Source organism: Rhinoderma darwinii, chromosome 1, assembly GCF_050947455.1.
Source record: "Rhinoderma darwinii isolate aRhiDar2 chromosome 1, aRhiDar2.hap1, whole genome shotgun sequence".
NCBI lineage: Eukaryota > Metazoa > Chordata > Amphibia > Anura > Rhinodermatidae > Rhinoderma > Rhinoderma darwinii.
This window is the reverse complement of record NC_134687.1, coordinates 114,451,629-114,477,430: the sequence shown is the minus strand read 5'-3', so window position 1 is coordinate 114,477,430 and position 25,802 is coordinate 114,451,629.

The window sequence follows — 25,802 nt, the reverse complement described above, 5'->3', positions numbered from 1 at the left end:
CTGCAAAGTAGGGGCCAGACTAGGGAGGCCTCCCTCCCCGATGAACCTCTTGGAGGCGTTCTCGGATCCGCATATCAATCCGGGCGGACAGAAGGATGAGGTCATCCAGGGTAGACGGCAGATTTCGAGCGGCAAGTTCATCCTTAATTTTAGGAGACAGTCCATGCCAGAATGCAGCCACCAGGGCCTCATTGTTCCATAACAGTTCTCCCATCAGGGTGCAGAAGTGAATGGCGTACTCGCTCACGGAGGTGTCTCCTTGGCGTAGATTAATCAAGGAAGCCGCTGCAGAGGAGACCCGTCCAGGCTCCTCAAATACCATGCGAAAAGTCCGGAGGAAGCCCTGGAAGTCACGGGTCTCTGGTCCTTGTCTCTCCCAGATAGGGTTCGCCCATGCAAGAGCATTGCCAGAGAGAAGAGAGATGATGAAAGCGACCCTTGCGCCATCAGACGAAAATGTCTTAGTATACAGGCTGAAGAGGATCTGGCACTGCTTCAAAAATCCACGACAGGTACCTGTGTCTCCATCATAGCGGTCAGGAAGAGTCAAAGGAAAATGCGGGTCAACACTGCCAGGAGGTGTAGTCTGAGGATCAACACTGCCATGAGGTGTAGTAGGAGGAACGACAGCTTGTGCCTCCTGCCGACGTGCGAGAATGTTCAACACCTGGAGGAGTTGGTCCTGTCGAGACCGGAGGTCTAGCAAATCCGCCCGCATCTCCTGTGACGTCGGGGTCCATGGCCTGAGCGTACTGTCACGTAGGGTTTGTGGACCCACTGGGCCGTACCGCCTTGGCGGTATGGCAGCTGGCCAACAGTGCGGGGTTAAAGTCTATAGTTCATATAGGGTACCTGTGGCAGCTCGGACAGTAGCAAGGCAGGCTCGGCTGGGACTAGGCAGCAGTCAGACGTCAGGCGTGGTGAAGCAGAACAGGCGTGGAATACAGCACAGCACGACTCTGGCTCAGCACGGCCCATGACCGGTATAGCACGGAAACAGGAACAGGAACACACCAGGAGACCATTGCATAGACAAACTTAGGGTACGACAAGAACGCTCAGGCATAGAAGCAAGGGGTTGAACCCCTTTTACAGTCCAGGGCACTCATGGGCTAATAGTTTATCAAAGTACGGTGCGCACGCTGCCCCTTTAAGAGCGGGCACGAGAGTGCGCGCGCACCCTATGGGATCCGTCTGAGGTAAGTGGAATTGAGTGCTGGCGTCTCCTGAGGGGGAGACTGGTGCCAGCGCTCGCCGACCCATGGCTGCGGCCGTCAGGGGGAGAGTGAACCTGACGGCCCGCAGCCATGGACATGACACCAGCACTCCGACGTTGTGTCTGAAAAACTCAGTAAGGAAGTTTCGTTAGGTTGCATGGCGGGTCCTTTTTCGGAGCTGCCTGTTGCTGATCTCGTTCTTTCCCCTTTGGGCGTGGTGCCTAAGTGCGAGCCTAACAAGTTTAGTTTGATCCATCATCTCTCTTTTCGCAAGGGTTCGTTAGTTAACGACGGTATAGATACGGTTTTGTGTCCGATGGTGTACGCGTCTTTTGATAAGGTGGTTGGGTTAGTTAGGGCAGCGGAGGTGGGAGCCCTGTTAGCGAAAACGGACATCGAGGCGGCGTTCTGGCTGTTGCCGGTACATCCTGATAGCCATCGACTATTAGGTTGTTTCTGGGAGGGGGAGTTTTTCGTTGATCGTTGCTTGCTGATGGGCTGTTCGTTGTCATGCACATACTTTGAGTCCTTTAGCTCTTTTTTGGAGTGGGCGACACGCGAGGTTGCTTCCTTAATTCACTACCTCGATGGTTTTTTTATGCGTTGGTTCGGATGGGTCCTCAGTGTGTGCTAATCTCCTGTATGCTTTGCAGGGGGTCATGAGGGATATTGGTGTCCCTTTGGCGCCTGAAAAAATGGAAGGGCTGGTTACTGTTATTCATTTCCTGGGCATAGAAATTGATTCTATCGCGATGGCATGCAGACTCGGTGAGAATAAACTGGGGGCTCTTTGTTTGGAGGTACAGCAGACATGTCGTCTCAAAAAGATTTAGTTTAATGACCGCAGCTTGCAGTCATTATTGGGGTAGTTGACTTTCGCGTTTCGCATCATGCCTATGAGCAGGGTGTTTTGTAGGTGGTTGGCGGCTGCTACTGCTGGCATGCAAGCGCCCCATCACTTCGTGCGGTTGAGCGCTGAACATCGGGCGGACTTGGGGGTGTGGAATAGTTTTCTGGGGCAATACAATAGGCGGTCCCTCTGGATGTCTGGGGTCCTCGGCTCTGCCGACTTGGACCTCTTTACGGATGCAGCTGGTGGGGGTGGTTTTGGGGCATACGGTGGTGTGTCCGGGGGTGGCCGTCCGAATGGGTGGAAGGCGGTTTGCCTAAGAACCTGGCCCTGTTCAAGCTATTTCCCATCGTACTCGCTGTAACCATTTGGGGGGATAGGCTCAGGGATAGGAAGGTTCATTTTCATTGTGACAATCTTGGTGTGGTATTGGCTATTAATAATATCTCGGCGTCGTCTCCTCCGGTTGTGCAGTTGCTGCGGAATTTAATGCTAGTCTGTCTGTCTTTGAATGCTTGGGTGGTAGCGGTGCATGTGCCTGGTGTTGACAATTGTATTGCTGACGCTCTTTCTCGCTCGCAGTGGGATAGTTTCCGACAGCTGGCACCTGGAGCAGATGGGATCGGCACGGCTTGCCCAGATCATCTATGGGAGCTGGCTTCACTGCAGCGGGAGTATTTATTGAGCGGTCATTGGCTAGTTCTATGTGGGTTGCTTATGTGGCTGGCTGGCATCAGTGGGAGGTTTGGGTGAGATCGTTTGCTGACGTCCGGTCTGACCGGGACAGGTTGGTGGCGTTTTTGTATTGGCTCGGGGATGCTTTTGCGTCTGGTTTTACTGTGTCCAAGGTGAACAAGTTTGTGTACGCTTTAGCATCTGGTTTGAAATTGCGTGGGTTGAAAGACGTGACAAAGGAATTTTTCTGGCGTGTCAGGCTTTGAAGGGTTTACGTAGGGGGTGATTGGAGATTGATCGTCGGCGGCCCGTTTCCTTCCGGCTTCTCTGCTCCTTAGGCACGGCGATAAATTATTTATGTTGCTCGACAAGTGCGTTTGTTTCGTCTTGCTTTTTCGCTGGCGTTTTTCGGTGCTTTTAGACTGGGGGAATTGATTTCACCGAGTGTGTCACGTGCGGGCGGCCTTCAGCAAGAGGACGTGGAGTTGTTTGACGATTGAGTGGAGCTAGTTTTGCGACGCTCAAAAACGGATCAAACTGGTCGTGGTAAGAGAATAGTGTTGTTTGCTCTTGCGGGGTTGGCGATGTGTCCTGTTAATTGCATGAACGAGTTGGGGTAACAAGTCGATTTAGCGGGTTTTCCTTTGCTTCGTCACATGGATGGGTCTTTTCTATCTAGGTTTCAGTTTAGCGCGGTCTTTAAAAGATGTTTGTCTGCGGTTGGGGTGTGTCCTGACGATTATTATTCCTCTCATTCTTTCCGCATTGGCGCGGCGACGGAGGCTGTTCGATGGGGGTTGGATGACGCTGGGTGCAGCGTATTGGGAGATGGGAGTCTAACAGGTTCCGCACTTATTCGCCCGCATCTGATCTAATGCTGTTCGTCATACATGGTTGTTGCTGGGGATGTGTGTTGTTTTTGAGTTATGATACTTATGAGTGTGGTGCTTGTTTGGCTTATAAGTGTGTGTGTTTTTCTCTCATTACTGGCTCACACCCTTGTCTTATGTGGATAATGGGGGCATTCCTATGTGCATTGGGGCGCCCTGAGGGCTGATGTCCGCCATGATGGTCGTCAACTTCGGATCCCGCGTGACAACGCTGTCCTACATTGGCTGGGGTTCCGAGGCATGATTTGGAACAGGGTTTTACCCGAATTTCAGATTTATGCGCAGCTGGATCGGGTTCCTGAGATCCTGGTGCTGTATGTCGGTGGAAACGATTTGGGTGTGCGCCCATTTCATGACTTAGTGAGAGACGTGAAACATGACTTGTTGTGCTTATGGGCTTTGCACCCGGGCTTAGTCACAGTGTGGTTCAATATAGTGCCTAGGAAAACATGGCGTTATGCACACTCTGTTGACAGGATTAATAATGCCCGAATTAAGGTGAATAGGGCAATTTCGTTGAAGGGACAGGGGAGTTGTTGTTAGGCACAGGGATCTTGAGTCCGGGGAAGGTTGTTTTTGGAGACAGGATGGAGTGCATTTAAATGAGATTGGGATGGACTTATGGAGTTTGGCCCTGGCAGAGGGGATTAAAAGAGGGGTGTTGATGTGGAGGAGCACACAGGCTTGAGGTGGTCAAGGCCTATTTAGTGGTGGTGGGGGGAGTCCTTGAGGTTGGTCAGTAAAAACTGGTGGGGGGGGGGGTTGCATCAGGGGTATGCGTCCCCCAAAAAATATGTGGAAGGCTTCTTAGGGTGTTACCCCTTTGAAGTGCTTTACGGGCGAAGCCATCTGCAGAGGTGAGCGGTGCCTCCGAGCCAGGTTACGGCTGGAGGTAAAAACAAGTGGTGGTGGCAGATGGCTATTCCAATTTTCAGTAACTTCAAGGACTTCCCCTGGTTCTGTTATTGGTTTTATATATTGACCCTGTTAGGGTCTGTTTCTGTGGATTTGGAAAAATTCAATTTTTGGGGAATTAAATTTTTATATAATGTTTTGTTATGGAGTTTTTACTTTCTGTAAATAAATAATAAACGTCTGCTGTGGCCATTAAAATCCAACCTCTGTTTCATGTGTTGTTCTTTCTTAAGGAGGATTAGTGAGGGGTTTAAGATAAGGTCTATATCACACAACTCTACTTATCAAAGTCATGCTGTGTACTCTGCAATCATGGGAAGGAGCACTGCAGAAATGAAGTATAGAGCTTGTTGGCCGAGCCATAGCTAATCAGCTCTAGACTTGTTTTCTGCACTGATGCCACGCTCATTAGCACACGTCTCTGGTTCAGTACCTGCCCAGTCTGCATGTACAAATCAAACCTAACGCTGGTTGGCTGAGCATCAGTGAATCAGTGATGGGTTTGCTCTTTCTACTGACCCCTGAGCACAAGTATGCATTTGTGTGAGTTTTGTGTCTTCTTCTAATTTATTAGTAGCATTAGCGTGCATGTTGTTTTCAGTGTGAGTGGTATGTGTGGTATAGGTCTAATGTGTACGTGTTATGTGAGGTATGTGTTTAGCATTTGTGTGGTGTGTGCGGTATGTGTCTAGTGTAAGTAGTGCATGCGGTATGTGTCTAGTGTCTGGTACGTGTCTAGTGTGTGAGTGGTATGTGTCTAGTATGTGAATGGTGTGTGCAGCATCTGTGCCGGGTGTGAGTAGTGCATGTTGAACATGTGTCATTGGTGTGGGTGGACAACGTGCAGCATTTTTCTAAGGTGTGAGTGGCGAGAGTGGAGGATATATCCTAGGTGTGAGTGGTGCGTGTGCGGAATATATCCTAGGTGTGAGTGGGGGATGTGTTCTATGTGTAAGAGTTGTGCGTGCGGATGTGTCCTAGGTGTGAGTGGTGTGCGTGCGCATATGTCCTAGATGTGAGTGGTGTGCGTGCGCATGTGTCCTAGGTGTGAGTGGTGTGCGTGCGCATGTGTCCTAGGTGTGAGTGGCACAAATGCTGCATGTGTCCAGCTTGTGGGTTGCATCTGTGCGTCATGTGTCCAGCATGTGAGTGCGTGTGTACATGGCTGAATAGAAAATATAAATAATACTATTACTTACAGGATGGTGATATTTTAGCACTGTATAATGGGATAATTTGCAACCTTTATACATCAGTATTAGGCCATGATCACGCAATCAAGATTTGATTTGGATTAAGTCCCTAATTCCACACCCTTTCAAATCCACTAACATTCTACATCCATTACAAGTAAGTGGGCTATTTTATACCCCATTCACATGCAGCGGAAAGAAGTCTGCTTGAATTTTTTTCCGCTCCGCAAAGAAAAACCCTCTAGAATAATGAGCATGCTTATTATTCTCGTGGAAGAGCAGTGGATTTGTTGGAGTTAGAGATGTCAAGACTATTCCTCCTTCATTTACACCTGTTTTACTAAATCTCCCCATGTCTTGTATAGCTGAAAGGTGGTCCCATGTACTCCAGCCCAACTGTTGGCTGCGTATTGCCTGCGGTGGGGCTGTGTGCTTAAAAATGCCAGGGCTGACTTTAAGTCCCAGTCCGGCCCTGTTAGGCCTCGTGCACACTTCCTTCACTGTTTTAACGGCCGTCAATGATGGATCCGTGTGTTCGTTTTAGCGGCGTGTGGTTTCCGTGTGCAATCCCGTGTGCACTCCGTGTTTCCGTTTCCGATCGCCGAGCATGGTACTGTCCAGGGTGCTGAAAGAGCAGGGTTGTTCAGCGCTAGTCACTCTACAGGGTGCTGAAAGAGTTAATGGGCTGCACTGATTGGCGATAACTCTTTCAGCACCCTGGACAGTGACTAGCGCTGAAGAATGACCATGCTCGGCACTCGCAAAATACAATTTTAATTAAATAAAAAAATAAGTTCATACTTACCCAGAACTCCTTGCACTTTCCTCCTGTCCGGCCTCCTGGGATGACGTTTCATCCCATGTCACCACTGCAGCCAATCACAGGCTGTAGTGGCGGTCACGCCGGACTAGATGACGTCAGAAGGCCGGCCTTCAGGGATGACGCTTCATCCCACGTGACCGCCTCTGCAGTCAATCACAGGCTGCAGCGGCCACATGGACTGCCGCATCATACAGAAAGGTTGGACTGCAGGAAGAAGAGGGACTCGTCACCAGGCTGCCTTCCATGTGCCTTAAGTCTTTTTGACGACCCCATTGACTTGCATGGGCCTCACGGTCACGGAATCTCGGACCAAAGTAGGACATGCTCTACTTTTGTCGGAATGGAGCAACGGGACCGTCCAAAAAACTGAAGTGTGCATGGCCCCATTGAAATGAATGGGTCAGGGTGCTAGCCGTCAGAAAAACGGCTAGCACCCTGAAGAAAAAGACTGAAGTGGGCAGGAGGACTTAGACAATCTGTATGTAATGCTGTCTGCCATCTGCTAGAGAAAGTAAACTTTATCTGGCAGATGTTTACCTTTCGCAAACAGACAGCATTACATATAGACAGCAGTTACGTCACAGAGGAAGGCGAGAGGGAGAGCTCCAGCATCTCCACATCACTGCTGGCTGTAGCAGCCCTGTCCTACTGTGCCCAGCAACTCTGTGAGAGAAATCCAACAGAGAAAGTAAGTGTGTGTATGTTTCACAGTGTGTATATGTCTGTCAAAGTGTGTATGTGTATAAATGTAAGTGTATATATGTGTCACAGTGTGACTATGTGTATAAAATTGTGTATATGTGTGTATATATTTATATGTGCATGTATGTGTCACAATGTGTGTATATATGTGTGTGTGTGTCATTTGTGTATCTATGTGCATGAATGCATGTCTATATGTGTGTCACAGTGTATATGTGTGCGTGTGCGTGGGTCATAATGTGTATATATGTATATGTGTGTGAATGTATGTATATATATATATATACACTACCGTTCAGAAGTTTAGGGTCACTTAGAAATTTCCTTATTTTTGCAAGAAAAGCACAGTTTTTTTCAATGAAGATAACATTAAATTAATCAGAAATACACTCTATACATTGTTAATGTGCTAAATGACTATTCTAGCTGCAAACGTCTGGTTTTTAATGCAATATCTACATAGGTGTATAGAGGCCCATTTCCAGCAACCATCGCTCCAGTGTTCTAATGGTACATTGTGTTTGCTAACTGTGTTAGAAGGCTAATGGATAAATAGAAAACACTTGAAAACTCTTGTGCAATTATGTTAGCACCGCTGTAAACAGTTTTGCTGTTTAGAGGAGCTATAAAACTGACCTTCCTTTGAGCTAGTTGAGAATCTGGAGCATTACATTTGTGGGTTCGATTAAACTCTCAAAATGACTAGAAAAAGAGAGCTTTCATGTTAAACTCGACAGTCTATTCTTGTTCTTAGAAATGAAGGCTATTCCATGCGAGAAATTGTCAAGAAACTGAAGATTTCCTACAACGGTGTGTACTACTCCCTTCAGAGGACAGAGCACACACACACACACACACACACACACACACAGGCTCTAACCAGAGTAGAAAGAGAAGTGGAAGGCCCCGCTGCACAACTGAGAAACAAGACAAGTACATTCGAATCTCTAGTTTGAGAAATAGACGCCTCACAGGTCCTCAACTGGCAGCTTCATTAAATAGTACCCGCAAAACACCAGAGTCAACGTCTACAGTGAAGAGGCGACTCCGGGATGCTGGCCTTCAGGGCAGAGTGGCAAAGAAAAAGCCATATCTGAGACTGGCTAATAAAAGGAAAAGATTAATATGGGCAAAAGCACACTGACATTGGATAGAGGAAGATTGGAAAAAAGTGTTATGGACAGACGAATCGAAGTTTGAGGTGTTTTGATCACACAGAAGAACATTTGTGAGACGCAGAACAACTGAAAAGATGCTGGAAGAGTGCCTGATGCCATCTGTCAAGCATGGTGGAGGTAATGTGATGGTCTGGGGTTGCTTTGGTGCTGGTAAAGTGGGAGATTTGTACAAGGTAAAAGGGATTTTGAATAAGGAAGGCTATCACTCCATTTTGCAACGCCATGCCATACCCTGTGGACAGCGCTTGATTGGAGCCAATTTCATCCTACAACAGGACAATCACCCAAAGCACACCTCCAAATTATGCAAGAACTATTTAGGGAAGAAGCAGGCAGCTGGTATTCTATCTGTAATGGAGTGGCCAGCGCAGTCACCAGATCTCAACCCCATAGAGCTGTTGTGGGAGCAGCTTGACCGTATGGTACGCAAGAAGTGCCCATCAAGCCAATGCAACTTGTGGGAGGGGCTTCTGGAAGCATGGAGTGAAATTGATCCCGATTACCTCAGCAAATTAACAGCTAGAATGCCAAGGGTCTGCAATGCTGTAATTACTGCAAATGGAGCATTCTTTGACGAAAGCAAAGCTTGAAGGAGAAAATTATTATTTCAAATAAATAATTATTTCTAACCTTGTCAATGTCTTGACTATATTTTCTAGTCATTTTGCAACTCATTTGATAAATATAAGTGTGAGTTTTCATGGAAAACACAAAATTGTCTGGGTGACCCCAAACTTTTGAACGGTAGTGTATATATATATATATATATATATATATAGGTAAACAAATGTATCCAGCAGCACCGGCGAACAGTGGGTGAAAATTCTCAGGAACAGACCACGTTCCAAACTCGATAGTATTCAAAAAATAGGCAGCACTCCGCTCAAGCCTTTCTCAAGGCTTGAGAAAGGCTCTAGAGGACAGAGCTGAAACGTTGCACAGGGGACAATAAAAGTACCCTTTTATTCACATTTATTGCGGAGTGCTGCCTATTTTTTTAATACTATATATATATATATATATATATATATATGTATATATATAAATATTGTAAACAATCAGTGGGTAAAGTAGTTGATGGCACATATTTGTCATTGAGGCTTCTTGTCTCAGTAATGTAAGTAACTGGAGTTTGGGTCCTGGTTTTATGGGTGACTGAATATGTAAGAAGGTCGCTCCATACTCCATGTCTGGTGTTGTCTACCTGAACCTGGAGTTCAGGTGTGTCCAGAGAGACTAATAAAGAAGACAGCGAGCAGTGTGGTGTTTGTGGTGTTGCAGAAAGACCAGACTGGGAGTGCAAAGCCTGAATTTACCAGGGTGCAAAGAGCCATCACATTTGGACTGAACCTACAAAGCTTGGTGAGAAGCACTGAACTTGAGTTGTATGTTATCCTGAAACCAAGGACCTTTTATTTTCAACATTTCCTGCTAAAGCGAGCCTGTTGTAGTTGCTGTTTGTGACTGTGCACAATAAACTCTGGACAACTGTACATGTAAATCTGCTAGTTTCTGCCTGATTGCTTGGCTACTGGAAGGTCCCAATTTACAATATACACACGCACACACGCACACGCACACACATGTATGTATGTCTATCCCAGTATGTATCTGTGCTTATGTACATATATGTCACGATATGTGGGTATGTGGACCCACTGGGCCGCACCACGGAAGTGGGATAGCAGCTGGCCACACAGGGTACCAAGTAAAGTCTATCGTCTGAGTAAGGGTACCTGTGGTAGTTCAGACTGTAGTGATGGTTAGGCTCGGAAGGGAACTTGGCAGCAGACACTTGGTGTGGTGTAACACAGCAGACATGATCGGTGGCACAACACGACTCCAACTCTCAAAGGTACAGGAACAAGGTAACACAGGATACATGTAGCAAAACGGGAACACTGAGAACTGGAAAACACTAAGGGACCATTTGCAAGACTAACACAGGTAAACACAACAATGCTCAGGCACTGAAGGAAGAGGCCCTTCTTATAGTCCAGGGTGAGTATGGGCTAATTACAGATTTTCCACATGTGCACGCGCTGGCCCTTTAAGTCCAGGCATGAGCGTGCGTGCGCACCCTATGGGATACAGCAGAATGAAGCGGAAGTGAGCGCGGGAGATGCGGGCCAGTGCTCACAGATCCATGACTGTGGCTGTCAGGGGGGTGAGTAATCCCGACGGTTCGCAGCCATGGGCGTTACAGTATGTTTGTCACAGTGTGTGTGTATATGTGTTTTTTCTTTTGTGTACTGTATGGGTGCATTTACTATGAAACAATGGCCCCAACCCCATCGACCCTTTATCAAATTCTGCATGCGACCCTGATGGACCGTCATTCATTTGTAGCATCTTCTACAGGGAAATTCAGAAGTCGTCTCTAATCATAAAATGGTTGTCTGTGTGCATCTTCTGTTTCCAACACTGATGAAAATGGAAATTGTTTTGTTGTGTTAAATGCAAATTTCCAGGTTTGTTACTTGCAACTATACAAGGAGAAATAAAATGTTTGTATTTATTCCCGTTTTTGAAAAAAAAAGAAAAAATCATTGTGTTAATCTATATTCAGCAAGAGCAACATAATTGTAAAAAGCCATAATAGCTGCATTTATTTTAAGCTCAATTATCCTCCCTTTCTTTGCCTAGGTATGTTGCTGCATAAATTAGTTTCCCAACAGTGATCCATTTAAATATGAAACCTTTTAAAAAAGGCAAATATATTTGAAAAATCTCTGTAGATGTCTAAAAAATCCTTCCTTTTTTTTTTTTAACAAAAATTTTATTTCCAATGCAGTCTATTTTATGTCTTTTATAGAACATAAAGTATTTAATGTATTTCCTATAGAAGATGTGTGTATTACAAATTAATCACTGTGGAGTATTCAGTAAATCTGCCAGAATAGAGCAAGAACAACTTAAAAAGTAGAGTAAGTTATACTTTAGATAATGACACATGTGTCATCTGTATTATTATCACATGGATTAAAAAAATAAGCATAAAAAGTGTGTTTGACATTACGCTAACATAAAAAGGACCTGTCTCTCCTTGCATAAATGCTTATATTCCACATTAAATAACTTTTCTTAGAACTGGTCATTGTGCCATTCCTCTGTGATTTATCTTGAAAATGTATTAAATGTCAATAAGCAGTGTTCCCACACAATATGACACTATCAACACTGCCGATTGTCAGATAGTGTCAGACACACCCTATTGACAAAGAAAATGCTAAGACCCAGTTGTCAATTTATTTATGCCTAATAATAGAGGAATGGCATCATAAGTCCTTGATCTCTTCTAGGTATCAAGAAACAAACTATAAACTTCTCAATTGTTGGTACATGTTTCCACAGTGTTGCATAAAATGTTCCCTACAAACTCCCCCCACTGTTGGAGGTGTGGAGAGGAAGATGGCACACTTCTCCATGTTTTCTGGTCCTGTCGCCTTATCACCCCGTATTGGTAGGAAGTCCACTCCATCATGTTGAGGGTGACTGGCTGTTGCTTGCCCCATGAGGTGGGTCTGTTCCTTCTAAATAACTGCAACATACCGCTACAAAAGTGCAGTCTGCAGAACTTTTGTTTCCGTTCAAAAAAACGGAAAGCAACTGATACAAAAGAATTACAATTGAAATCAATGGTAATTCTAACGGTACTGTTGCTTTCCGTTTAATGTATCGATCCTCTCTTTCTCTGATAGTAACGCCAGTGTGAAAGAAGCCTAAGATATCTCTTGAATGTGGCAAGATATTCCAGCCCTCTGGAAATCAATAACCCCACCAACCATTTCTCAATGGTTTGCCCGAGTCGGTGAAATTATGCTAGAGTCAGCCTCATGGATACCTCAAGCATGCCCAGGCCTGATAATCTCACCATCTTTGCCTATGTTGACTGAGGAGGTTTGGTGCTCTAACAAAGATATATTCATGATCTTATTTTGATATTGGAGTGAAAACATCCAATATCAGTTGATTTTGCTTTTTGGGTTAAGTATAATTTTACTCAATGCATCGCCTATTTGTGAATGGAAATTTAGAATGCTATGATTTCTTGCAAAAAGAATATGCTCTTCCAAGTTTTGGTTCTTTGTATTATGCAAGCAATTCTTAAATTTCTTAGAATATTTAAGATAAACTTGAAAAACAGAAGAATTTTTTTATTAGCACTTTATTGTTAAAGAAATGGTTATATCTCTGTTATATTTATTGTAAATCCCTTTTGAGATGTACATACAGTACACAAGTTTATAAAAGTGAGAATATTTGGCTAGGTACTTTGGTGAGAGTAAGTTGATAAATTAGCAAAATGTTTATAGGGGAGTTATGTCTGTCAATAAATTTAATGGCATCAATTGTCACAATTCCTGATAAATAATAGGTTGTATTACAATCCTGAGTTTTTAATCAGTGTTTTTACAATCTTTTTTTTTTTTTTTTTTTTTACCATAAGGTGTTTAGTTTGTTTGTCCTCAGCCAGGATTTGGAGAGACAGGTAAATAGGGTATTGCTTTATGAAAAAAAATCATACTTTAGATTAAGCTTTAAAATTGAATCCTCAATTGATTTTGCAAGGGAGAAGCATTCTAAGTATTTGATTGTTGTGATTTTTAAAAAAATTCTCGGCTCATTTGGGGGGTGGGGGGTTCTCTTTTATTTTCTTGGTTTGCTGCTGTGTCGGCACTTTTTTTTTTTTTTTCTTTTGTACAGGAATAAAAAATAAATAAATAGAAGAATGCGTTTTCAGAACAAAAATCTCTTGGCCAAGTATTATCCTTTTTAGGGTTCTTATTCAGTTCTGTTTAAAAGTCAGGGAGCTGGTTAGGAGTACCCTTTTCAATAAACCAATTTCTAACCAGTCGGTCTGCTGTGTGAAATTAAACTAACGTTACCATATAACACCTACAGTATTTACAAGAAAGTGGAAAAAACAATTGTTAGGCACTGGCATTTTTATTAAAGAACAAAGAATTAGCAACAATACTTCCTTTTCCCGACTTCAGTTTATTTGCGTTCAAAAACTAACTTGAGCCTATAATTGGTTTCTAAATGTTCTGTCCAGATAATGGTTGGGGCATGGACATATCAAACAATTACCACAGGTGCTAAATTTCTGCTTTCCAACAGATCTAAACATATAGTTTGTATTTGTTTTACATTAACATTCCATGATAAAAACTCATGATCCACAAAGAAACATTTTTTTTTTTGGGGGGGGGGGAATATGTGTTTAAGTGGTTTTACACGAGCAGTTTATGTTTACAATTTTAAGAGTGAGACTAGGGCTACAATATGAGGCGAGTATTTTGTCCTAGGCACTTTAGGTTTAGTGACTGGGCAGCACTTTGAGGGGGCAGCACCCATGGTGCCATAAAAAAAAAGCAAGTTGACTTTTTTTCCTTTTTTGCCATCCACCCTCCTTCACCGCCACCCAAATGTCAAATCAAATTCCACAACTTTGTAGGGGAGGGAGGTGTTGAATGGCACTGCCGCTGTATGCTCAAGGTTCATGGGTGGAACATGCAGCAACAGCCATTGCTGACTGCTGCTCCACCTATCCTTGATAGTTTCAGAGGATGAGGAGGGGCACTCCGCATGGCATCTCCCTTCTTTCTCTTTCTCACATGTATGCTGCAAGCTGCCAGCATGCTCCAGAGCCAACCCAACAACAGCCGCAGCTTAGCAGAAAGCAAGCTGGTAGCAGCAGCAGCCACATAATTTAATTACTTTTAGGGGGTTTGGGGGGACCAATTGTCTGCAAAATTGCATACATGCAATTGCACAGGCCATGATATGATATACTATATATTATATCATTAACTATGCTGTGCAGCAACAGCAGTTGCCATATTGAACCCCCACCTCATTGTCATGATCTGTGGATATGTGGACCCACTGGGCCGTACAGGGATAGAAGCTGGCCAAACAGTGTACCAAGTCAATGTATATATCGCCCAAGCACAAGGGTACCTGTAGTAGTTCAGACAGTAGTAACAGCTAGGCTCAGATGGGACCTTGGCAGCAGACACCAGGTATGGTGTAACACAGCATGCCTGAGCGGTGGCACAACACGACTCCAACTTTCTAAGGCACAGGAACAAAGGTAGCATGGGATACAGGATACAGGTAGCAGGTATGGGAACACTGGGAACAGGATACAACTAAAGGACCATTTGCAAGATTAACACGGGTAAACACAACACTCAGGCAAGGAGAAAAGGGGCAGGGCCCTTATTATAGTCCAGGGTGATCATGGGCTAAGAGATTATTATTTTCTTGTGCGCGCACCCTACGGGACACAGCAAAACGGAGCGGAAGTGAGCGCTGGAGTCTCCTAGGGAGGAGATGCGGGCCAGCGCTCACAGATCCATGGCTTCGGCCATCAGGGGGTGAGTAATCCCGACGGTCCGTGGCCGTGGACGCTATACTCATGTACTATATAATATCTATATAATAGGGTGACTGTAAAATTACATACATGTTGTAATTCAATGGCCCATGATAAAATTGATACTATTGAGGTGTTAAACAAAGTAGCACGTGCTGATGCTGTAGGTCTATTCTATCTATCTATCTATCTATCTATCTATCTATCTATCTATCTATCTATCTATCTATCTATCTATCTATCTATCTATCATGATCAGCCATAACATCAATACCACCAACAGGTGAAGTGGATAACATCGATTATCTTGTTACAATGGCACCATTTAAGAAATGTAATATATTATGCTGCAAGTGAGCCATCCGCTCTTGAAGTTTATGAGTTGGAAGCATGAGAAATTTGCAGGCGTAAAGATCTGAGCGACTTTGACAAGGGCAAATTTGTAATGGCTAGAGAACTTCAGAGCATCTCTAAAATGGCACATCTTGTGGGCTGTTCCTGTTATGCAGTGGCTACCAACCAAAAGTAGTTCATGGAAGGACAACCGGTAAACCTTTGTCAGGGTAATGGGTGCCCAAGGCTCCTTGATGCATGTGGGGAGTGAAGGCTAGTCCATCTTGCCCGATACCACAGACGAGCTACTGTAGCACAAATTTCTGATAGAAATGTGTCAGAACACACAGTGCATTGCAGCTTCCTGCACTTGGGGATCCATAGCCACCGACCGGTCGGAGTGCCCATGCTGATCCTTGTCCACCCTGAAAACGCCTAAGATGGGATACTTTGAGGCTTGGCATTCATGTGGATGTTACTTTGAAACATATAACCTATCTGTACATTGTTAAACACCAAGTACACCTATGAATTTAAACGGTATTCCATACTGGCAGCAGCTTCTTTTAGCAGGATAAAGCTCCCTGTCCCACTGCAAAAAAATGTCAAGACTGGTTTGAGCAACATGACAAAGAGTTCAAGGCATTGATTTGGCCTCCAAATTCCTGAGATCGCAATCAGATCGAGCATCTGAGGGAAAAACAAGTCCTATTTATGGAGGCCCCATCTCGCAACATACAGTACACCTCCTGAAGTCTTGTGGCATCTATGCCTCAAAGGGTCAGAGCTGTTTTGGTGGCATGAGTGGGACCTATACAAAATTAGGCAGGTGGTTTTAATGTTATGGCTGCTCGGTTTGTGTGTATATATAGAGTACTGTGCAAAAGTTTTAGGCAGTTGTAGAAAAATGCTGCAAAGTAAGAATGCTTTCAAACATAATAATGTTAATAGTTTTTTTTTAATTAACAAAATACAAAGTGAATGAACAAAAGATAAATCTAAATCAAATCAATATTTGGTGTGACCACTCTTTGACTTCAAAACAGCATAAATTCTTCTAGGTACACTTCCACACAGTTTTTGAAGGAACTCGGCAGGTGTGTTGTTCCAAACATCTTGGATAACTAACCACATATCTTCTGTGGATGTAGGCTTCCTCAAAGCCTTCTGTCTCCTCATGTAATCCCAAACAGACTCGATGATGTTGAGATCAGGGCTCGGTGGAGCCATATCATCAGTTCCAGGGCTCCTTGTTCTTCTTTACGCTGAAGATAGTTCTTAATGTCATTGGCTGTATGTTTGGGTCGTTGTCCTGCTGCAGCGTAAATTTGGAGCCAGATGCCTCTCTGATGGTAATGTATGATGGATAAGTATCTGCCTGTATTTCTCAGACTTGAGGATACCATTATAATACAATTTTGACTCATCAGTCCAGAGCACCTGCTGCCATTTCTCTACACCCCAGTTCCTATGTTTCTGTGTATATTGAGTTACTTGGCCTTGTTTCCACATTGAAGGTATATCTTTTTGGCCACAATTCTTCGATGAAGACCGTTTCTGATCAGACTTCTCTGCACAGTAGATGGGTATACCTTGGTCCCACTGGTTTCTGACAGTTCTGAGATGATGGCACTGCTGGACATCTTCTGATTTCGAAGGGAAGTAAGCATATTGTGTCTTTGATCTGCTGCACTGAGTTTCCTTGGCCAACCACTGTGTCTACGGTCCTCAACGTTGCCCGTTTCTTTGTGCTACTTCAAAAGAGCCTGAACAGCACATCTTCCTTGAAATCTTTGCCTGGGGAGACCTTTGTAGCAACGTTTTGCTGATCCTCACCCAGTTTTAAGCCTCCAACACAGCTGTTTCTGTTATAGTTAATGACTGTGTTACAACCTACATATGGCAATGATGATCATTATCACTTGTTTGGTATAATTGGTTAATCATACACCTGACTATAATCCTACAAATCCATGACTTTGTGCAAGTGTGCCTACAAAGAAGAACTGATGCAGTTTTGAAGGCAAAGGGTGGTCACACCAAAATATTGATTTCACTTAGATTTCTCTTCTGTTCATTTACTTTGTATTTTGCTGATTGATAAAAAAAAAAAACTATTCTCACTTTTATTATTTAAAGCATTCTTACTTTGCAGCATTTTGCAACTGCCTAAAACTTTTGCACAGTACAGTAGTTGTTATTTTTTCTGAGTCTGAGAGTGTTGGATCAGTACTGTATTCACTTGTATTATCCACAGCCTGTGTGGAAATGATATCTGACTACTGTATGTTTACATTATCGTGATATTATTTAGTCTCAGTATTGTGCCAATGTTGGTCTTTATTTAGAGGTTTTCCTTTAGTTACAGTTTGGTGGCATTTTTTTTGTCACTATGAAGTGGAAATATTTGTTTATGGTATTGTGGTATTCAATCCAAAACCGGTATTTCTTTGGATGTGCCCTGTATGTTATCGTCTGTTAATGATGTACTGTAATGAAATATACAAAATATGATACCATACAGTGCTTAATTATTAGTGCCATACAGTGTGATGCCAAAATAACACTTATACATAGTTACCTAAGTAACGGTGTTATACAGAGCTGACTCCACCATACACTGCAAAAAAAAATATGCTGCACAGTGCATAAAATGCAGTGTCACAAACTCCCTGAATAAATACCACCATACAGTGACCAAATAAAATCTCCATATATAAAGGAAACCAATAATACTCTTCCAAGATAAAAATAAAAGGAAATTGTATAGTAACTGTGTGACTGGTAGGCGACTTTTCCTGAAAACAGTTAAAAACTCTTGTTTGTGTAAGAAAAAGTGGCAGAAGATCTTCGAACATATTTCATCCGGAATGTCACTATTTAGTGCAGTACTTCAGAAAACAGGTATAACTACACTGATATATGATTGCCATGACAAAATGGTAGTGTATTCAGTCTCTGTGCATTGGTCAGCATGAGCTGTAAATACGGCCCTGGCCACAGTTGCTTTAATTTGGGGTTGCTCAACATTTGCCTGAAAGAACATCCATAGGAATAAATTAGTTTTACCAACCTGCAACATGGAGATGCACAGAAATTTCTTCTTGATACAATATTGATGTAGCATGCAGGAGCTGAGCAAATTTTGCACTTAATAGACTTTAACCACAACAGGAAAGTGTTAGAAGACGAGTTGTGCAACAGTCACACCATTTTTAGTTGTGTAACTTGTCTGTGACTGATGTAGCATGACCAAAGTTGTAATTCAGCCGTAGGTGTATATCTACTGTATGTCACATAGTAAGATTATCTGCCTGTTATATTTCTTTGTATGGAGAACCCAGTGTTAACACAGTTCACCTTCATATTGCAGGCAATGTAAATATTACATCTCTGCCATAATGCATGCATAATTTATAAATTTGTCTACGGTACTGAGTAACATTGCTTATGAAAAAAATATTCTGCAAATCCATGCATCAGTGCCTTTCTATTACTAATGTTGTTGGATGTGACAATGGAAAAGTTGAAGCTTCTCTCAAAATATGACAATATATTGACAGCTTTGTATAAAAACATTTCATTTTAATTAATACCTGACCAGCTAACATTGACCCAGGGAGACCCTATCAGGTTTTGAGTATCTTGCAATAGCAGAACAAATACAAAACATATTGGCACATAAGCACCCGTCACAGTCAGATTGGACAGTTCAAGTGTGTCACAAAGTGTTTCCTGCAGGATGGTGATAAGATTGATTGGTTAGACTAATTTTTATGTTTCTTCAGGCTTTAGGCAATGAACGGAGCATACAAATCAGAAGACAGCGCATAAAGTTAGAAGTAAATCTCTAATGGTGGTTGCTTTCAATTTATCACATCATTAGTGAGTAGTGATTAAATAATGTACTTGACTGCCATAAACCAGAGAACTTTGCATCTCTGTTTAGAATACCATAGAGTGAATCATGAATGCATGATGATAAGAAATGCTAGTACAGCCAAAATTATGAATTCTATCAAATTAGAGTTTACTTTAATTTCCTTCTTAAAGAGGCTCTGTCACCACATTATAAGTGCCCTGTCTCCTACATAAGGAGATGGGCGCTGTAATGTAGGTGACAGTAATGCTTTTTATTTAAAAAACGATCTTTTTTCACAACGTTGGGAGCGATTTTGGTTTATGCTAATGAGTTTTATTAATGCCCAAGTGGGCGTACTTTTACTTTCGACCAAGTGGGCGTTGTACAGAGGAGTGTATGAATACCTATACGAGTATAGACCATTGGCATGCACCAAACAATAATGCGTCCACACAAATCATAAAGCAAATATCAATACCTATACCAGACTGTGAAGACTACTAGTATATCCAGAAAATGAAACACACATAGTACAAGTCATGTACCATGACAATATAAATTAAACTTTATTGAAATATACATAACACATTTGCCATCAAAATATAAAAACAATATAGCAGACAGTTAAAAAGGAGAGTATGGAGGAGCTGCGTGAATAATCCAATATATATGCTACCATACTATAAACATCCTGTGATGTGGTAACAAATGCAGATATCTATAGAAAAGATAATCATATAGATCAAGTATTTGGACAACAGAAGCACATAAATATATTTAGAACCTAACAGAAGAGCACACAATTGTGCATGCATATAAGAGTATACAGCTAAAGCTCCAAGTTGCACCCAAAACAAAGACCAAAGGCAGATATTCCTCCTGCAAAATACCCCGCGTGAACATAGCCTAATGGTGCCTGCAGCATGGTAGGTGTAATTTGATCTGTGATTGCAGATCTCCATATGCTATGAACACTGCTTAGTGTTTGGCTATTCGTGTAGTCCCCTCCCTCTGCATTTTATATTTAAAACAACCACTATCCCATCAGTCAGTACCCCTTGAGAAAGCTGACGGCGAAACGTGCGTCGGGGGCGGTCAGTGTGGAGTGTTCCTGCGTGCTTCCTATCATGCATTCCATGGGTTTGTGCAATATCCTTTATTTATAAAGCATGGTCTTTGTTTTGGGTGCAACTTAGAGCTTTAGCTGTATACTCTTATATGCATGCACAATTGTGTGCTCTTCTGTTAGGTTCTAAATATATTTATGTGCTTCTGTTGTCCAAATACTTGATCTATATGATTATCTTTTCTATAGATATCTGCATTTGTTACCACATCACAGGATGTTTATAGTATGGTAGCATATATATTGGATTATTCACGCAGCTCCTCCATACTCTCCTTTTTAACTGTGTGCTATATTGTTTTTATATTTTGATGGCCAATGTGTTATGTATATTTCAATAAAGTTTATTTTATATTGTCATGGTACATGACTTGTGCTATGTGTGTTCCATTTTCTGGATATACTAGTAGTCTTCACAGTCTGGTATTGTTATACAGAGGAGTGTATGACGCTGACCAATCGGCATCATGCACTCCTCTCCATTCATTTACACTGCACTAGCGATATAGTTATATCACTATGTGCAGCTACATACACAAGCCCTAACATTACTACAGTGTCCTGATAATGAATACACATGACCATCCAGCCTGGACGTCATGTGTACTCAGAATCCTGACACTTCTGACTATTTTTTGTGAGATTCCGGCAAGTGAAACCAAATCTCACGAGATTACGGAGCTAAACGAGATTTGGTTTCACTTGCCGGAATCTCACAGAAAAGATTCAGAAGTGTCAGCATTCTGAGTACACATGACGTCCAGGCTGGATGGTCATGTGTACTCATTATCAGGACACTGTAGTAATGTTAGGGTTTGTGTATGTAGCTGCACATAGTGATATAACTACATCGCTAGTGCAGTGTAAGTGAATGGAGAGGAGTGCATGATGCCGATTGGTCAGCATCATACACTCCTCTGTACAACGCCCACTTGGTCGAAAGTAAAAGTACGCCCACTTGGGCATTAAGAAAGCTCATTAGCATAAACCAAAATTGCTCCCAACGTTGTGAAAAAAGATAGTTTTTTTTTAAATAAAAACCACTGCTGTTATCTACATTACAGCGCCCATCTCCTTATGTAGGAGATAGGGCACTTATAATGTGGTGACAGAGTCTCTTTAAATGTTTCAAATCACTGGATTATTGGATTTTTTTTTTCTTAATCATCAAGAAATATAGGTTGGCTTTTCAGTTAAGTATACAAAATGGCAAATGAGTAACCTTCTCACCTTTGCTTCTTTCCTCAAAACTATACATATTAAATTCCTCAATATGTTCATATGTTTCATAACACAAAACTTGCACCATTTTTTTAATCCACGTGTTACCGTAAATGAATTTTCCAGAATATGCACAATATTTCAAATGAGGTCAGAGTAAAGCTCTTTACTATAGAATCAAGACATCCCTCTTTCAACTGGGGCTCACTGTTCTCTCTGTGTCCTGGAAATGACAGTTAAACATTCCACATCCTGTAGACAAGTAGATCTGTTATTTAGATATCATTTTTTTTCTTGAAAGAGTGCATGGCTTAGAGAAAACTCCCCAAGTCTTGGGAGATTTGGGGTATGGGTTCCAAGGCTTTCTCTTTAGTTACCTTTAAGGCTATGGACTAGAAATAGTCACATTTCAGATGAATCGGCCGTCCGATTGAATTAGATCCAAATAAATTTTCCGCAAATCACAAGTGCCCCAATTGGCATGAAAAGGTGTGTCTGACTCTCTGTCTTCTAGGACTATATCCAATCCCTTTCAAGCTCTTTAACACCAAGCCAGTATTAGTAATGTTGAAGTGATGGGTAAATGGAGGGATAACCATAGTGCATTTTGGCAAGATTGCCTACAAGGCATTAGGTGTAAGCCCATTTGAGGTCATGTGAATCTTTTCTTAATCTTTAAAATGGTGGCTAGAGCTTGCCGTCAGCCTCCATTTTGCCGTTATCCGTGTGCCGCATAATCCCAAAATTTAGAAATTCTGCAAATCCGAGACTGTTGGGAAATTTAGACTGAATTCAATTAGTGTAGAATCAATTCACTCATCTCTACTATGAACACTTTTGCACAAATTTTTTAAAAGTTTTTATTTGTTTCCTAATTGCATGATTAAGCAGCTTTCTCTATCGTTTTCATTTAAATTTCTTAAAGTAATTATCTGTATTTAGAAGAGAGAGAGAGAGAGAAAGATGGATGAGGCTCTACAAAAGCTTATTCACATGCACTGTAACAAAAATAAAATCCACAAAAAATCAATATAAATCTAGGTTGAGACAGGAGCTGGTGATCAAGCTCAGAGGCGCAACTTGAAGCTCCTGTGCTCCTGGGCTTTGGTACTCTCTGTTAAAGCTTAAATAGCTAATCAGCATGACCTACAGTATCCTGCCCCCACACACACACTGTTCATGACCGGAGGATAACATATGTGTCACGATCTAGGGGTATGTGGACCCACTAGGCCAAGTCACAGTCTATGGAAAAGACTATACAAATTCGTAGCACAAAGGTAACTGAAATAGTCCGGATGGTGGCAGGGGCTCTGGCACGGATGGGGCTAGATATGGCAGGTTGCGCCAGACGTGGCGGACGGTATCAGAGAGGACCCCATACGTGGTGTACACCAGCAGGCATAGCAGGTTATACCAGACGTGGCGGATGACACCAGGGTTGGTCTATAACTGCAGGTGACACAACTTGACTCCAATACTAAACAGGCTCGGGAACAAAACACAACACGGGATACAGGAAACAAGTGGCAGGGCATGGGAACACTGAGAGCAGGAAAACATTAAGGGACCATTTGCAATACGAACATGGGAAAACTACAACAACGCTCAGGCAAGGACTGGTAGGGCGGAGCCCTTATTATAGTTCAGGATGAACAGGGGTTAATTAGGGAATTTTAACATGTGCGCACACCTTAACACTCAGAGAAGAGCCGGACGTCTGTGAGTGCTGACATCTCCTAGGAGGGAGACACTGGCGGGATGCCAACGGTCTGTGGTCGCGGCCATCGCAAGTTAAGGAACGGTGGCGGTCCGCTATCCTGGCAGTGACAGTACCCCCCATTATGCCTCCTCTTCTTGGGTCTGGAGCATAAGAGGAACTTGTTTATGAGGGTAGGGGCATTGACGTTCTCTTCTGGCTCCCAGGACCTCTCCTCAGGACCAAACCCTCTCCAGTCCACTAGATAGAAATTCTTCCTCCTACTCTCTTATAGTCCAGAATCTCTTTCACCTCGAACACATCAGACGAACCACTGGGAGCAACTGCTGCTGAAGCGGTTCAGAACCACAGGCTTAAGGAGGGACATGTGGATTGAGTTGGGGATCTTGAGAGTAGGACACAATCGAAGTTTATAGGGTTAATCCGTTACAGAACTTCGAAAGGATCAAGGAACCTGGGAGCGAATTTGTGAGAGGGTATCTTGAGACAAATGTTTCTTGAGGATAGCCAGACCTTGACTCCAGGATAGAACTGAGGAGGAACTTTTCTCCTTTTATCAGCATGCTTTTTCATGAGATCCACTGCCTGGAGGATCGCAGACTTAGTTTGCAGCCAGATGTGAATGAAAGTCCCAAAAGCAGAATTGGCGGATGGTACCTGAGTCATGGCTGGCACGGGAAGAAAAACTCGAGGATGCTGGCTGTACACAATGCAGAAAGGAGACGAGGTAGTAGACCCATTTGTGTGATTATTGTACGAAAGGCAGAAGTTGCACCCAATTGTCGTGTTGGGTGGAAACGAAATGACGAGGATTATTCTCCAAAACTTGATTGGTCCTCTCCACTTGACCATTGGACTGTGGGTGATAGGCAGAAGAGAAGTCCAGTTTTACATCTAACAGGTTGCACAGGGATCTCCAGAACTTGGATGTAAACTGTACTCCCCGGTCCGAGACAATATGCAGAGGAAGTCCGTGCAGGCGGAAGATGTGTAGAATAAACAGATCTGCGAGACGAGGAGCAGACGGGAGACCAGTCAGTGGAACAAAATGTGCCATTTTAGAGAAACGATCCACTACTACCCAGATTGTAGTACATCCAGCTGAAGAAGGAATGTCAGTGATAAAGTCCATAGAAATATGCCGCCAAGGGGCATCAGGAACAGGCAGGGGTAATAGCAGGCTACCAGGTTTGGAGCGGGTAGATTTGTTCATATATGAGGCACATTGGCACAGTTCATACTTGAGGAGACATAGTCCGCAACATTACCAGGCAAAGTGGACTACTAATAGTGAGGAGCTATCAAGTCCTGTGTCTTATGGACACCAGAGTGCCCAGCTAGTTTACAGTTGTGGCCCAGAGGATAATTATCTTCCTGTTAGCAGGGCAGACAAAAGTCTTTCCAGGCGGAATGTTTCTAATTTGCAGGGGGTTAGCAGCAATAATCATAGAAGGATCTATGATGTATTGAGGAGTCTCCTCAGAGTCATTGGTTTCGAAGGAGCGAGACAGGGCGTCAGCCTTCATATTCTTGTCTGCAGGATGGAAGTAAAGCAAAAACTGAAATCGGGCAAAGAACAACTACCATCTGGCTTGGCGTGGATTTAACCGTTGAGCCGACTAGGTATGTGAGGTTCTTGTGGTCAGTATAGATGATAATAGCATCGATAGCACCCTCCAGCAAGTGTCTCCACTCCTCTAAGGCCAACTTGTTGGCCAGCAATTCCCGATCCCCGATGGTATATTTGCGTTCTGCTGGGGAGAATAATTTCTAGAAGAAGCCACAAGCCACCATCTTGTCTTTTAGAGTTCTTTTGGCATAGTACTGCTCCCGCACCTACGGAAGAGGCATCCACCTCCAGAAAGAATTGCAGAGAAGCATCAGGGTGATGGAGAACAGATGCTGAGGTAAAAACGCTCTTGAGATCTGTAAACGCTGATTCTGCTTCCGGAGGCCAAACCTTGGCGTTCACCCCCTTTTTGGCAAGGGCCGAGATTGGAGCAGTCAGAGATGAGAAGTTCGGGATGAATTGCCGATAGAAGTTTGAAAATCCTAGATATCGTTATATGGAACGTAGGCCCTGTGGTAGTGGCCATTCTAAGACAGATCTCACCTTCTCTGGATCCATCTTGAGACCACGGTCAGATATGATGAAGCCCAGGAAGGGTAAAGCGTTCTTCTCGAACAAACATTTCTTGTATTAAGTATATAGGCAATTCCCCCTTAACCACAAGAGAACTTGGCGAACATGCTTCCGATGTGTCAACAAATCAGGTGAGTAAATCAGGATGTCGTCCAGATAGACCACCACACAGACATACAGTAGGTCACGGAAAATGTAATTTACAAACTCCTGGAACACAGCTGGGGTGTTACATAGTCCAAAGGGCATCACAATGTATTCAAAATGGCTATCTCGAGTGTTAAATGAGGTTTTCCACTCGTCGCACTTGCGGATACGGATCAAGTTAAAAGCTCTGCGTAGATCCAGCTTTGTGAATACCTTGGCCCCACGAATTCTATTAAAAAGTCCTGAGATAAACAGTAGGGGGTACTTATTCTTGACCGTAAGTTGGTTCAGGCCCCGGTAGTCGATACATGGACGAAGAGATTTGTCCTTTTACTTCACGAAGAGGAATCCGGTCCGGCCGGAGTGGATGACTTCCAGATGAACCCTCTCTCGATGTTCTCCTTAAAGGAAAGGTGTCATGA